We start from the raw sequence: 15,057 nt of genomic DNA, 5'->3' as shown, positions 1-15,057 counted from the left end.
AGCATCCCCTTCCTCCCCACACACATTAGACACACACATCACCAGTGGCCTGAAGGACCAAGCCATCTTTGGGAGTCCAGGGGAAGGGAAGATAGGAAAACATGGATGTGTGGATTTCCAAACTCCTGTACTTGCTGCCCCTCCTTCGGGAAGGCCTTTCCCTGCTGTGGCCACCCTCCTACACCCAGCCACAGGATCCCTATGACCAGTGCCACCACATTGTGGTCTGTTCCTGCCTATCGAAGCTTGGCACCCAGAGCCACTGACTGGCAGATGAGGCACAGACCCCATGCCATCCATCCCACGGTCTCTCCAATTTGCTGCTCCGACATCCTCCCCCGCCCCCCACTTTCAACAGCTTCTACCCCATCCCTACCCCAATACCATGTGCAGTCGGGCCACCAAATCCCACAGGCAACTTGAGTTCTGGTATTTGGTCACTCCTTTTTCAATACCTGTGTGGCCTCCGTGCAGGTAACTCTCCTGCCGACCCTCCCTGTCACACTTGAGTGCCTTTGGCATGCTTGGCCTTCCCTGCCCAGTTTCAAGCGCCGGCATCTGTCCCCTCTCTATCCTGCGTGCTTTCTCTTCTCATGGCCCCCAAAGCCTTCAGTTCCATGCCACCAACTCCCTTGGGTGCGCCTGGTCTCTAGGTGCCATGCATGAGCGCCTGCACACAGCTCCTCCTGGAGGGTCAAAGCCACCCTGAACTCAAGGGGTCCAAGCAGAACCATTTTCTGACCACACGGCACAGCAGATCCAAGCAGGACCTCAGGTAAGAGCCTCAGCTTTACCCACTGCACCAGCCAAAGCCGGGACCCACCTCGCTTCCCGTCTCTCCATCCCCAGAGTCCATCCTTCATCAGGTAGGTCTATTTCGCCTCCTCCCCATCACTCACACCTAACCCACCTTCTTTTATCACTTGCAGCACAGTAATGGCCTCTCAGCATCCCCCCAACTCCTCATCCTAGGCCGTTTGACAAGGAGAGCCACCTTGCTGCTCCTGCCCCTTCCCCTGCTCTTCCTTGGCTCTCAGAGGACAGAGAAAATTCCTGCCCAGGGCTCAAGGCACGAGCCCCGCCCCTGCTACAGCCCCTGCACCCACAGTGTGCTGGACACAGGTCTCTTCCTCACCTAGATCGGCTGCCTCTGGCCTCTGATGTCCGCCCCAGCCCTGCAGCCTCGACAGGCTGCACTTGCCCTGTCCCTACGGCACGCACACACACACACAGTGCCCTGCACCCTCCCCACGTACATCACGCTCGGCAATTCTACATGCGTTCATATATTTGATGAGGCTCCCTCTCCCTGCCGGGCTCGAAGGCTGCCCAAGGTCAAAGGCCATGTTTACTCTTTGGGGATCATATCCTTAGCACTTAGAAGAGTGCTTAGTACACAGTGCTTAGCCAATAAATATTCATTAGCTCCCAGAATGATTGAATGAACTAATCTCCATATTCATGGAGCCAAACACAACTCCTGGTACATAATAAGTGTTCGGTAAATATTTCTGAATTAGACTGAATTACAGCCAGCTCCCAACATCTAGGAAAGACATGTTATTTACGAAGATGAAGTGAACTGATTAGTTTGGCGCATAATGCAGAGAGGTTCGGGAGCTCAGTGACGCAGTTAGTTCCCTGTGGGTTAAACGGAGGCAGCGCGGGCTGCTCGCGCTGAATTGTGTCCCCGAGTCACGACGTGGGGAGCCCTGGACGCCTGACGAGCCTTGAACAGAGAGTCAGGGTGTGCGGCTAACTCAAAGGTGTTTCTTCCACCCACATTTGTTTGCTTTCAGAGTGACCCACGAGAGAAGTCCCTTATTTTCTCCTATCATTGCTCACCAAGTGTCAAGGAAAAGGAAAAGCCGGGAGCCAGGGCCCGGCTTGGGCCGTGACCGCAGTGTGCTGGACACATGCTCTCCATGGACTTGAGGTCCAGGAGGCGGGTGCCACCCAGGTGTCCGCCATGTCCCCGCAGCCAGCAGAACCGACACACCCAAGGCCCTGTGCTGGGGCACGCTCCCAATCCCTGGGCCGCAGCCGCCCTGCCTGGACACATTCCTCCAAAACCCCCGATTTCAGGGAGAACCCCTTGCTGGCTTTCAACATAAAGCTCAGATGTCTCACGAAGTGTCTCCCACGCCCCAGCAAACCACCTTCTACTGAGAGGGTCTCTGAGCCTCCTGTGGCATCTAACCAGGGGTTACGAGATGGCCCCTGGAGACACACAGCGTAGGTCCAAGACCCAGCTCAGCCATGCTTGGTGCGTCTATGCACAGACCACAGAGCCACTTGTGGGCCTAGATTCCCCCTCTGCAGATTGGGGCAACAGTGCCCACCTTCCACAGACAGCTCAGGACAGCACCCTGCACAGGGCCACCTCTCCCAGGGCACGAGCTCTCTGTGTGGGGGTGCGGAGCCACCGCCCCCCTCTACCCTGGATTCTTCCCTAAACATGTGCGACCTTCTGCTCATCAAAGCAGCGTGACTTAGCCACACAAGGGCTAGAAGAGGCCCTGCAGGATGCTGCGCCAGGCTCCGCCTGCCTGCCTGGACCCTGTCCCAGGGAGCAAGCTTCCCATGGGCTCTGTCTCAGGCAATCGCTCCTGGCCAGCTGCCCTGTGGTGATGCTGTGTGGTCCAGCCTCATCCTTGTGTGGGGTGGGGGTCCCTAAGTTCCATCCCTGGCCCCAGCTTCATTCCTTCTACAGGAAGACTCAGCTTCATGACCTCCTACTCTCTTGTCTCATAACTGGAGGCAGGTACCAATTACTGTGCACTCAAATGCCAAACGCCATTATTATTTTCACCACGAGTGTTACCGTTATCTTATTCCCCGTCATCCATGTCTCCTGCGAAATGTAGGTTCCTTGGGGAAGTCTAACATAACGTAAGGAGCAAAGAGTGACCCGATGAATCCCTACTTGCTCATTTGACTGGATTAGATGAAATGACTTTGAGCAAGTGGTCTGTTTATTTGGCAGCTTCCTGGAACCTGGCACACAAATACTTATTGCTCCTGGAAGAAAACACCCTTTGGGTAATAAAGGCTCAAAGCCACGGGTGGGTAAACAGGGTGACAGCTTCCGGCAGGAGGGTGCCGCGGAGCCAAGGGAGGGTCCCTGAAGTCACACTGTCATGGTTTACTTTTTATTTTTACTTTTTTGCTCAGAGCCAAAGAAGTGTGTCAGAGAACAGGTGTTTCAAGGTGATCATCTTGCTCTGAGACCCTGCTGGTTCCAGCATGGGAAGTCCTGTGTCCCTGAAAGCCACTGGTCTGGGGAAGGCAGGGCCAGCTGCTCACCTCTGGATTCCTAGATCATGAACAACCACCCCTGGAGCTGCCACGGCCCTCTGAGAAGTGTCTATCTATTTATTCTGCACAATGTGTTCCCCACGTCCCAGCCACTTACACGGGCAACAGTGACCCTGCGACCCTGCGACTCAGGCCCAGTCTAGACCTACGCGGAGGACCGATGCAGGCATTTCTGGGAAAGCATTTTTTTCTGATGAAAAGGAACAGACAGCGCTGGAGCGTCCCTTCGAGCCTCCCATTTTTCTGCCTTGAACCTGGACATTTTAATGGTTGGGAAACTAGTGGTGAGAGAGATGGAACCGCAGGTTCTTGTTCTGAATTAGGTATAGAAAACTCTAGCTTGAACTCTATAAGCTTAAGCCACTTTATTATCACAAAGATGGAAAGGTAGAAGAGTTTAGTAAAGCCCTATGCCCGAGATAGTATAGGGGGTGGCTTGAAAAGAGTCACTGAGTCCTTCTGCATACAGAGCTTTTTTATACATACAGCCTTCATCTTGCTCTACTGAGTAATCTTTTGACCTAGGTGAAAGTCAACCCGTTAACTCCATGCAGGCCCCTTGTGCTATGATTATGGGAATTATGGTTATAGGGATTTCTGGCTTGGCCAACAAAACCTTCCTGCCTTGCTGCAGATGTAAGCCTGGGTTTCGTTGTTAGGACCAGAATGATTCACAAGGTCAGGGGTATCTGCTCCCCTTCCACAGAGGTCAGTACCCTCCTCCCACACTCTTGGGGAATTCTTAGCTTTTTGTTAGATGTCATTTATTATGTAAACCTCTTTTTAGAATGTGAAAGTCCTAGATCCCAACTCCTCTATCCACTTGCTAATTACTTTTAGTGAGGGGACTTTACACTGTGACAGCTGCCTGAGTTCCTGGTAGTAACCAGGCCCTACTTCTTACATTTTGAAACCAATTCTTGATACTGCCAAGTCCATTTTCCAAATTCAGTTTCCAATATATTAATACCAGAGCATTTTCAGGCCATCTCTCAATACTGGTACAACATGATGTCTGGATCTGCAGCAGCCATCTGGTGACTCTGAAGCCATGAACACACACCAGAGGCCAAGACTGAGGCAGAGAGGCCCTCCTCACGGCAGTCTCCCAGCAACTGCTGACCTCTACACCTAGCACATCAGCAATCTTACTAACTCAGTGGTTCAATCTTACTTGCCCCGGTTAGCCATCCGTCACCAGAAGTACTCCTTTCTGATACTGAAGGAGGGGTCAGGGTCCCTAACTTGGTATAAATCTAGTGCCATCTGAGTCAGCACAGAACTGGAAAAATGAGTTAGCTTTCTGAGCCTCGGTTTCCCTGTTAGCAAAACAGACAGCGGTGATCCTTCCCCAGGCCCGGCGAGGACCACAGGCAGGGACTGAGAATGTGCAGCCGTAGCCCCTCTACCTGCTCACTTAGTATCCTGGATCCTCAGTCCCCTCATCTGTAGATGGGGTGACATTGGTCTGTGACACCCCCACGGGGTGGGGCAATCCTGTAACCGGCAGGGAATGGAGTGCTCACATGTCTCCAGGTGACTCCTGAGGAATGAATGGGGCTACATCCTGCTCACCCTACCCCCACGGGCCAAGAGGGTTAAGTTTTCAGCCCGAGTAAGGGACCATGTTCATGGATGGGAGACTTGGGTTCAGAGGCAGGAGGATGGGCGGAGACTCTCCTAGGGATGGAGAGAGGAGGCTACCTCCTCCACAGGACACTGGTGATGACCATGCAGAAAGGAGAGATGGCCCAGGTCCCGGTGTCCCCGCATAAAGGTTGGTGCATGATGGGGTCCAGAAAAGGTGGTGGATCCGTGACGGTGTCCAGCAGGGAGTTGGGCACATGATGGTGCCTAGGAGAGGGGTCTGCGTGATCTGTCAGGAAAGCCAGGTCAGTTCTAAGCTCAAGACCCTGCATGTGGCTTTGAGGGATGAGAAAGCCCCAGGAGGAGGGGCAATTCCAGGAGAAGCTTCAGGAAACGCAAGACCCTTGCAGCTGGAGGCAGCAGGATGGGTTCCAGGACCAGTGAGAAGAGTGGAGGGGGCACGGGAGTGCATGCTTGGCCACCGCACTGCAGGACGCACCTGGGCCTGAACAGACGTGGCTGAGGGTTCAGCACCCCATTTACCAGCTACTCCCAGATCATGATCCAGCTGCCTGGGGACTGTGGGTTGGAGAAAGGGGTTAGGTTAGACACAGCATGTGCCATCACCCCTGGCTGTACCCACGTTTATAACAGGACAATTCCCGTAGCCAATTTATGAACTCAACCTAGGTATCGGTCACCAGGTAAACAGATAAAGTGATATATACACACAACAAACTTTTTTTTTTTTTTTGGTGGTACTGGGGTTCCTGGAAGCCCTTCTACCTCCAGGCTACACTCCCAGACCTATTTTATATTTTTGAAACAGGGTCTCTTACGCCAGCGCGGCTGGCTTAGAACTGCGCAATCCTCCTGTCTCCGCCTCCCAAGCGCGGGGATTACAAGCGTGCGCCACCACGCCCGGCCACATAACAGACTTTTACTTGACCTAAAGAAGAAGAAAATAATGCCGTTTGCAGGGAAATGGATGGAACTTGAGAAGCTTGTGCTGGGAATGGCCAATGGCCAATCTCAGCAAGTCAAGGGTCTTTTTTTTTTTAATTTGTGGAAGCTACCAAAAACATAGAAAAAAAAAGGAGGGGTGGAGACTTCAGCTAAAAGAGGAGAGAGACCAGTGGAGGAGATTGAGGGTAGGAGGTTAGGAAGGGGGGATGAGGCTCAAGGAAGGGGCCAGTTGTGATGATGTATGACAGTATCACTCCAGACTCACTAGCGTGCAGGGAGGGAAAAGGGGGGAGCGGGGGGATCCGGGAGACACCAAGAATGTGTGCGTGTGTGAATGCGCTGTCCGCATCTCACCATGATGCAAAGTTAGGATGCGCCAATAAAGTTGTTGTTGTTGTTGTTATTATTATTATTATTATTATTATTATTATTAGGTACTAGGGATGGAACCCAGGGACATTCTACCTCTAAGCGACACCTCCAGCCCTATTTTATTATTATTATTATTATTATTATTATTATTAGGTACTAGGGATGGAACCCAGGGACATTCTACCTCTAAGCGACACCTCCAGCCCTATTTTTTTTTATTTTTTATTTTGAGTAAGGGACACAGAAAGGTCCTTTACACAGACAGGGTTCTTTCACATTCAGCCCCATGGAGTCCCAGCTCCTGGACAGCGTCGATTCTCGCCAGCAGGGCCAGTGCCCACCAGCTGTTCCGGGGAGACTCTTCGCAGGGGTCTGTGGTGCCCCGGCCTGGTACGCTGCCTAGCACACAGCGCAGAGCCAGTGTTCGCCACGCTGTGCTGTGAGCGCTTCTTCTAGCCTTGTGAAAAATGACTTTGTTTCCTAGTTGATGAATGTATTTAATAAAGCTTCCCCCAACCATTTTTATGTTTTTTCCCCCTCTCACTCTATCCTCTTATCAGCAAAATCAGGGGATCTATAAGAAGCAGTAGGGAAATCACATGCCTGATTCATACAGGACGTATTATAGGGTAATAACCTCAGGGCAGAAGCTAACTGGATGCTGGTGGAAATGTGAGCCATGATATAAAAAACAAAAGCACAGAACAGGTTTCAGAGAGACTCAAAGCAAGGAGCTATGGATTCCTTGAAAGCAGAGACTCCCAGACACACTTCCTGCCTGCACGCCTGACGCCGTCTTCTGGGATATGTGTGACAAGTTACCACCAACCAAATGGCTTAAAACCAAAGAAATTAGCAGGGTGTGACGGTGTATGTCTGTAATCCCAGTACACAGGAAGTAGAGACAGGAGGATTCCAAGTTCCAGGACAGCTCCAGCAACGCAGTGAGGTGCTCAGCAACCTAGCGAGACCCTGTTTCAAAAATTATTTTATTCTTGGGGGTGTAGCTCCAAGAGTCCCCCTGGGTTTAATCCCCTGCACCACACACATGCTCACACAAAAGCTCACAGATATTTACTTTCTCATATTCTAGAGAGCAAAGGCTCAAAGCCAGGGTGTCAGCAGGTTGTGCCACCTCCGGAGGCTCCGGGGAGACTTTTTCTGGTCTCTTTTGGCATCTGGTGAGGAAGCAGGCCTGGCCTCCCTGCCGTGGCTACACCCCCAGCCTCTGCCCAGCCTCCTCCCGGTGTGTCTGTCTCCATCTTCTCTCTTTATTAGGACACCAGTCAATTGAGTGCATTTGATTTAGGACCCATCCTGGACCTGGGATGCTTCTATCTCAAGATCTCCAATGAATCACAGCTACAAAAACCCTATTTCCAAACATTGTCACCGTCTGAGGCTCCACGCAGTGGTGAATTTCGGCAGATGCTGTTCACCCCAGGACACAAGAGCCCCTGGCCCTCAGGAGAGGCTCAGTAAGTGACGATGGGGTAGATGAGGACCGATCAAACTCAGAAGCCCACCTCTGTGTGCACCTGGGCTCGCTCCCCAGTGCTCACACTTGTAGCTGTCTGAGCTGAAGAAACAAAAAAAGATACTTTAGAAAGAAATATCTGCCATTCAGCTCTTCATTCTGGTAGAGGAGAATCAGAACTAACCAGCTCTGGGAGAGAGAGAGAGAGAGAGAGAGAGAGAGAGAGAGAGAGAGAGAGAGAGAGAGAGAGAGAGGAGGGAGGGAGGGAGGGAGGGAGGGAGGGAGAGAGAAAGAGAGAGAGAGAAAGAAGAAGAAGAAGAAGAAGAAGAAGAAGAAGAAGAAGAAGAAGAAGAAGAAGAAGAAGAAGAAGAAAATAGAGAGGCATTCTACCTACAAGAAATACTTACAGCCCCATTTTTTGGGGGGGGGGGTTTTGTTTGTTTGTTTGTTTGTTTGTTTCCTGCAGGTCTGGAGATGGAACCCAGGGGCATTCTACCTCTGAGCTACACACCCTGCCCTATTTTTTATTCTTTATTTTGAAACTGGGTCTCACTGAGTTGCAAAGGGCCTCACTAAGTAGCTGAAGCTGCCTGCAAACTGCGATCCTCCAGTCTCAGCCTCCCATATTCTGGGATTACAAGCGTGAGCCACCACACCCAGCTAGCCCTTCTTATTTTTTATCTTGAAATAGGGTCTCCCTGATTTGCTGAGGCTGGCCTCAAATCTGCAGTCCTCCAGTCTGCTTCCCAAGAACTGGGATTACAGGTGTGCCATCACACCTGGCCTGGCTTGGTTTCTTTTTAAACCATCCTGCAGCCACAGACAAAGAGCACTGTCCCCATCATGGAGCTCCTCCCAGTTCTCAATACAGCGATTCCAAGAGACGCTCCACAGATATCCCAAACATTCCCATTTCTCCAGAAAGCCAAGGGACTGACTCCCTGATCCTCTAAGAGAAATACCAGGGCAGGATTCCAGGCCAGACTTATGGCCCCTCTGCTGAGCAGAAGAACAGAAGCGGGGACACTTGCGGGTTATGAAGGTGTCTAGGGCTCCTGCTTTGCGGGGGAGGTGACACGGCTCCGGGAGTGGGGGGGCTTGTGCTGAGATAAAGGCGCCCTGTGCATTCTGCACACGGGCTCTGCCCCAGCGCTTTATTCATGAGCTGTGCAGCGAGCTTTGCCAGACAAGAGCAAACAAGTCGATATTCTGAGCCTTATTTACATTCCATTTATATATTCATTAAATATAAACAGACATCCTTCTTGAGTGGCCACACCTTTGGGGGGATCCTAAATAACAGGAAAGCCCTCCCTGGACTAGCTGAGTCTTAACCACCTCAAGTCTGAATGGCTGGCTCCTGGGAGCAGGTCTTCAGTGGCCTGCATAAGCTGTGACCGGTGGAGGCCCCACCACAGCCCTCCTGGGCGCAGGCTCAGAGAGAGCCAGGCACTGCTGTGGACAGACGCACAAAATGCCAGGATGTTCACCCCACGGTGTGTTCGTGTCCCGGCATGTGACCTGGCGGCTCTAGGAAGGAGCACGCCTCCATTCTGTACGGTGCAGGAAGTTAGCCCACCAGAGGGTGGAGCGCTTCCCCATCCTCTCTGAGGAGCAGCCGGGGCTCAGGAAGCCAGGGTGGGCCTCTGTGTGTATAACTGCTAACTGTGGGGGGAGAGAGTTAAAGCAAGAAGGGGGGAAGAGAGACCAGGGCCCAGGGAGTGTCGTAAGAGGAGTGGGCATCCCAGCTAAGCACCTAAAACAGTCTCCAAAGACAAGATCAGAGCAGAAGGACCCGCTTGTTCCGCCACTGGGACCTGCTTGGTAGCTCCAGTACTGAAACAGGGTTGTGCTAGGGAGTGAACAGACACAGGGAAACAGACACAGTGGGGCACTCAGAGGCACAGCTGCACGTGTGCAGGACAGGCTTTGTTTGTTTGTTTGTTTGTTTGTTTGTTTGGGGTACTGGAGATTAAACCCAGGGCTATTCTACTTCCAAGCTACACTTTCTAAAACCCTTTTTTATTTTGAAACAGGGTCTCGCTAAGTTGCTGAGTGGGCCTGGAAGCTGTGCTGCTATACACTCTTGTCTCCTCCAGCTCCCGAGTACTGGAATTACAGATGTGTGCCAATGTGCTTGGCTTTTTTATTTTTATTTTTATTTCTCTTTTTTTTTTTTGGTATGGCAGAGTTATTGAACCCAGGGCTACACCCTCAGCCCAATATACTTTTTGAAACAGCGTCTCTAGGTGGACAAGAGTCCCACTACTTGATGAAGCTGTCCTAACCTGAGAGCTTCCTGTCTCGGCCTCCCAAGTTCTGGGATTACAAACGTGCACCTCCATGCCCAGCTTCTTTTTTTTTTTCTGGGGATTAAACACAGAGGCATTCTACCTCTGAGCTACATCCCCAGCCCTATTTTATTTTTTATTTTGAAACAGAGTCTTACTAAGTTGCAGAGAGCCTCGCTAAGTTGCTGAGGCTGGCCACACACCTGCAATCCTCGTCTCAGCCTCCCAAGTACACAGATTACAGGCATACCCTAGTGCGCCTGGCTCCAACTGGCTTTTGGTCGAGGTTTAAGAGTTGAAGAGGGCCAGAAGCCCCTCAACAAAGGTGCTGAACAACCACGTGTCCACGGGAAGACAGGCGCCTGGACCTGGATGAGCCAGAGCCTCCTGGCAGGAAGGAGGGCATCCGCATCACCCAGCACATCCCCTGGGTGGAGGCAGTTCTTGGGGGTGCGAGGAAGGTTAGGCGAGGCCCAGAGGCACAGATACAGACCCAGAGACTTCTGTGAAAAGCAGGACACTAAAGACAAGTCCTCAGGTCCATCACTGTCGCTAGGAAGGGGAAGCAGACTTCCTCGAGACACACGCATGTAAGAGATGAAGACAAACATGCCGCTGAGAGGGAGGCCAGGCAGACGCCCTGGGCGGCCCTTGACCAGGCACATCCCTGTTGCGTAAGAAGGGCCTCACAGGCCAGGTGGCGGGCCTGGAGCAGCATCTCCCCTGTTGCTCTGCCCCCACTGTGGGAGGGCCCCCAGCAGCATGCACAGTCGTCCCCAAGCACACTGCAAGGTGCCCTCAGCCTCCTCTGCCCGCTCCCCGCTCCTCTAGTGCAATCTCATCCTGCATCTGAACAGGAGCCATTTGGGGAGGGCAGGTAGACAGGGGCGTACAGCATTCAGTTCCACACCCCCTGGCTCCTAGCTCAGGGCCATGGGTAGGAAGCCTCCTGTTCTAGGCTGCAAAAGAAATTAGCACAAATGAGAGGCTTAAAACACCCACTAGCACCGGGCAGGAGGATCATGCAGGTTCGAAGCCAGCCGTGCTGGCTTAAGAGACCTTGTTTCAAAAAAAAAAAAAAAATAGGTCTGGGAGTGTAGCCCAAAGGTAGAAGGGCTTCCAGGAACCTCAGTACCACCAAAAAAAAAAAAAAAACCAACAACAACAACAAAAAACCACACCCACTAGCGCACTCCCATAGGTCAGGCATCTGAGCAGGATTCGGTGGGTTCTCCACCCCGGGTCCCACAAGGCCAGGATCAAGGCGCTGGCCGGTTTGCTCCTGTTGGGCATTCAGCAGGAGATCCTGCTTCCTAGTCCCTACTGGTTATGGCCGAATTCAGTCCGTGGGTGGTAGGATCGAGGTCCCAGTCTCCGCTGGGGGTGAGCCGGGGCTTCCTCAGCCCCTTGGGCCCTGGTGAGGCCAGTCCTTCACCTGCTCCAACCCTCTTGTACTTTTCCTTCTACCAGCTGAAGAAACCTTCTGTTTTTAGAGAGTTCAGGCAATTCGATTAGGCCTACTTATGGAATTTCTGCTTTGCAATAAAATTTCATACAACTAAAGGGCAAAATTCAGAGCTATCTTAAAATTCTGCCCCTTCTGGAGCAGAATTTATTGCTATGAACCGCTGAAGAGTAGGGATTTCCTGGACAAGACACTGAAGCTAACCTGTGTACACACCTTCGTTCTCTTACAAAAGCAATCAGAACAAGAGGAGAAGCCCCCTCCATCCACAGTACCGCAAAAAAGAAAAAAATCTATTTCTGTGGCCTATGGTGTCCTGTGAGGGTTGCAAGGTCTCCTGTTTATTGGATTTCCTACGACTTGGCCTTTTATGAAATTCGGGCTTTATTCCAGGCCCAGAAACCGACCCACCCCCAGTCCCAGCCATGCGGGCTTTGGCATCCGGTGGTAACAAAAAGGCATGGTAAGGTGGGAATGGAGGAGTGCATAGGAGGCAGTGGGCCAGGGGCAGAGAGAAGACCGTCTCCCCTTCTCTAAGTGGCTTCAAAGCTGAGAAAATGCCCACCCATCTGCAAAGAAGAGCACACAGCTCTGGCCCAGCACAGGGAACCCATTTGCTCTCTCTGGCCTCTGGGGATCTCAGAATAGTCAAAGCTCTTGGGACGTCTCTCTGTGCAAGAACACAGTTATATAATCTGGGGAACTGGGTTTGATCTTACAAGCTGAAGGGGTGTGTGGCAGTCCCCTTGGCCTATAAACCGGGGGCATGGTGACAGTGTGGCAGAACCAGGACAGGAGAGGGAGCCTTGCTTGGGCAGGTGATGGGAACATGCCTCGGCGGTCTTCCCCACTCCTGGGAAACCCAGGTCCCAGGTCAGCGGTGGAAACACAAGGCTTTGGTCTGAGCCCAGCACACACTGAGTGATCAGTAAAGAGAGCGGACGTGGGGGGCGCTGGTGAAGGTGAAGAGGCCGAGGAGGTCACTGGTGACGAGAGTGGCAATCACAGTCACCGTGGGACCAACTGTGTCCCCAAGACTTGCGTGTTGGGTCTGAGCACTGAACACCTCACTCTGAGGTCTTTACCTGAGTGACTTACATGGAAATGGGGGCTGGAAGGAGGTGACTGCGGTTAAATGGAGTCACTAGGGTGGGGCTCTCATCCGATATGTCCGGTGTCTTTCCAAGAAGAAACAGAGACAGAGACGCACACAGAGGTACAGTCCTCCATGGGCCCAGGCGAGCAGCCGCAGGAGGAGCCCGCCCACGACACCTTGTTCTTGGCCTTGAGCCTGCAGAGCTGCCAGCTGCCATATGCTGAGTTATGGTGGCCCCGGCAAGTCACTACCTAACAAACGATGCTGGCACTGACACTGTCGCTGAAAAAGCCCAGGCAGCTGTCATCGGGACCCTGGGTAAGAGCAAACACTTGCTGTTCAATAACTATTCATGCCAGGACAGTGTGGGTTCAGGGAAGGTGAGCTGGGAGGGGGGCAGCTGGGGACACTGGCATCCAGGTGAGAAAGAGGGTGAGTGCCTCACTGGGAGCTGGGACAGGACGGGAGAAGCGGAGAAGACCCGAGACACAGACGGGATATGAAGATCGGATGCCACCGCGCAGAGGAGGTGACGGTGGCCTCTGGCTCTAGGTGCAGGGTACAAAGGCCTCATAGCGAGGGGCTCTGGTGGGACAGAGATCCCAGAAACACAAAGGGCAGTTTGTGATGGGGACCAGGAATTTGCTGGGGCTGCCAGGGTGGGGCCAGGTGCAGCCACAAAGGAGGATTCAATGTGGGAACAGGGCTGGAGGCAGGAGAAGGGTGCTGGGACTAGGACTCAGACCAGCAGCAGCTGCTGGCCCAAGTTGGGTATGCGGAGGTGAGGCTGAGGACGGAGGCCGAGAGAAGCCCGGCTGCTGAAGAAGGTAGAGAAGGTGTGTGAGAGGAGGAGAGGCCAGAGAAGGTGACAGGGAGAACACCCTGGACCCCAGGGGAGAGGGCAGCAACCAACCAGGCACCGCAGCACAGTGTCCCTGGCCAGAGCTTGCACATGGAGCCTCTAAGCATGAGCAAGTGGCCAGCCGAGTGAATGAATGAATGAATGAATGAAATGAACACGTAGCAGTTACTTCTCAGGAGTTCTACGTGGCTTATTCTGTCTTCTGCCACTCAGGGGCTGCCAGGATGTTTCTGGAACAGGATGGCTGTTCTGTGGCCATCATTGGGGGCAACAAGCTCTAAGGAGACTCAGGGTAGACTCGGTGCCCAGCAGGCTCGACCTCAGCCCCAGCCCCTCCACCCAGTGACCGGGGGCCTTCAATTCATGTCTGTGAATCGGGAACAATAGGATCACTCTCCTTTAAAGTCACTGTACAAATTAGAGATGGTTTACACAAAACATGTCTCCCTGAGATCAGACCTGCCTGATCAAGCGTGCTGGCCTCTACACTGTGCCCCTGGGGTCGCTGCTCCCTAGTTAATACCACTCCTGGCAGGTGCCGCCATTGTTAATGTGCTCTAGTGATGTGAAGGCATGCACAGGGTCTGAAGGCAGCTCTTTCCCTTACTAGGTTTATGATCCGTTCCTTCCTCCTATAATAGAAGAATCATGAAGACTTAATAGGGTTGTTGGAGGATCAAATACTTCAATACCTGTAAAGCCCTTAGAGCAGAGCCAGGCACCAGCTAGGTTCTCAATCACTGCCACAGGCATTTCAATGTTGTTTTGTGACAAACAGAAAGAAAATTCCCCAGATTCTTCCAATTTCTCACATCATCTCTGAACATTACACTCATTTTGTAATGACTTGCATTTAGAACATTCTCCTAGCCCTCGTGGAAACCAGGCAGCCACTTAGCGGTAGGGCTTGGTTGCCAAGGAGGGGGTTCTTGGGGTGTGGACTTAGGGACTGTGCTTGTATCCTTGAATTCTCTTGCTTCCGGGCCTTCCTGCTGTGAAAAGAAAGCCTCGACTTTGCTTCCTACCACCATGCCCTGAGCTCCACAAACCCTGCCTGACATGGAGTGAACCTCTGAAATCTCTAGAACTGTGAGCAAGTACATCTTCCTCTACGTGATATGCGCTCAGGCCCACTGGGTCACATTTGCTCAACAGGTCTCTGTACTTGATGCCTGTGTGTAAGGATTATAGAAAAAATAGATATTCACTAAATGCACATGGAGAAGAAAAAGGTTATTTCAACTTTGAGAAAAATAATGGAGTCTATAAAAAGACAGCCATGTTTTCAGTGCTAGTCACGTTGGCTTTAGAACGTAAAGAGATGTCGTCTGAAATTGCTTTACTCATAGCATAGGTGATGCTCCTTCCATCTATTTATATGCTCGGCATATTCTTTCAGAACTGAAAAAGCTCTTATTAAACACATTTTTAAACTAAAATTTTGTAACAGAACTTAACAGTCATAACACAGACAGTTGCACATATGCTTGGTTTTTGGCAGATTCTTGGAAAAGAGATAAACCTTGGGGACACAGGTGTGAAAAAAGTGACAGTATCAGAGAAAAAACAAAATGAACGGAGGCTTCCTGGAATCTCGCGGCTCTTCACTGAAGCATGCACTCT

General features: G+C 51.9%; 1 protein-coding gene across 2 annotated transcripts in view; it reads right to left on the bottom strand.

Moving 5' to 3' along the window:
• The window catches only part of STK32B (serine/threonine kinase 32B), a gene marked incomplete at both ends in the record, with an annotated part of 391,796 nt that overhangs the window by 300,324 nt on the left and 76,415 nt on the right, over positions 1 to 15,057 (bottom strand). The window lies entirely within an intron of this gene.

The sequence above is a fragment of the Muscardinus avellanarius genome, assembly GCF_963383645.1.
Source record: "Muscardinus avellanarius genome assembly, chromosome: 6".
NCBI classification, from domain to species: domain Eukaryota; kingdom Metazoa; phylum Chordata; class Mammalia; order Rodentia; family Gliridae; genus Muscardinus; species Muscardinus avellanarius.
Note: the sequence above shows the minus strand (reverse complement) of the source record. Positions and strands in the feature narration are given on the sequence as shown.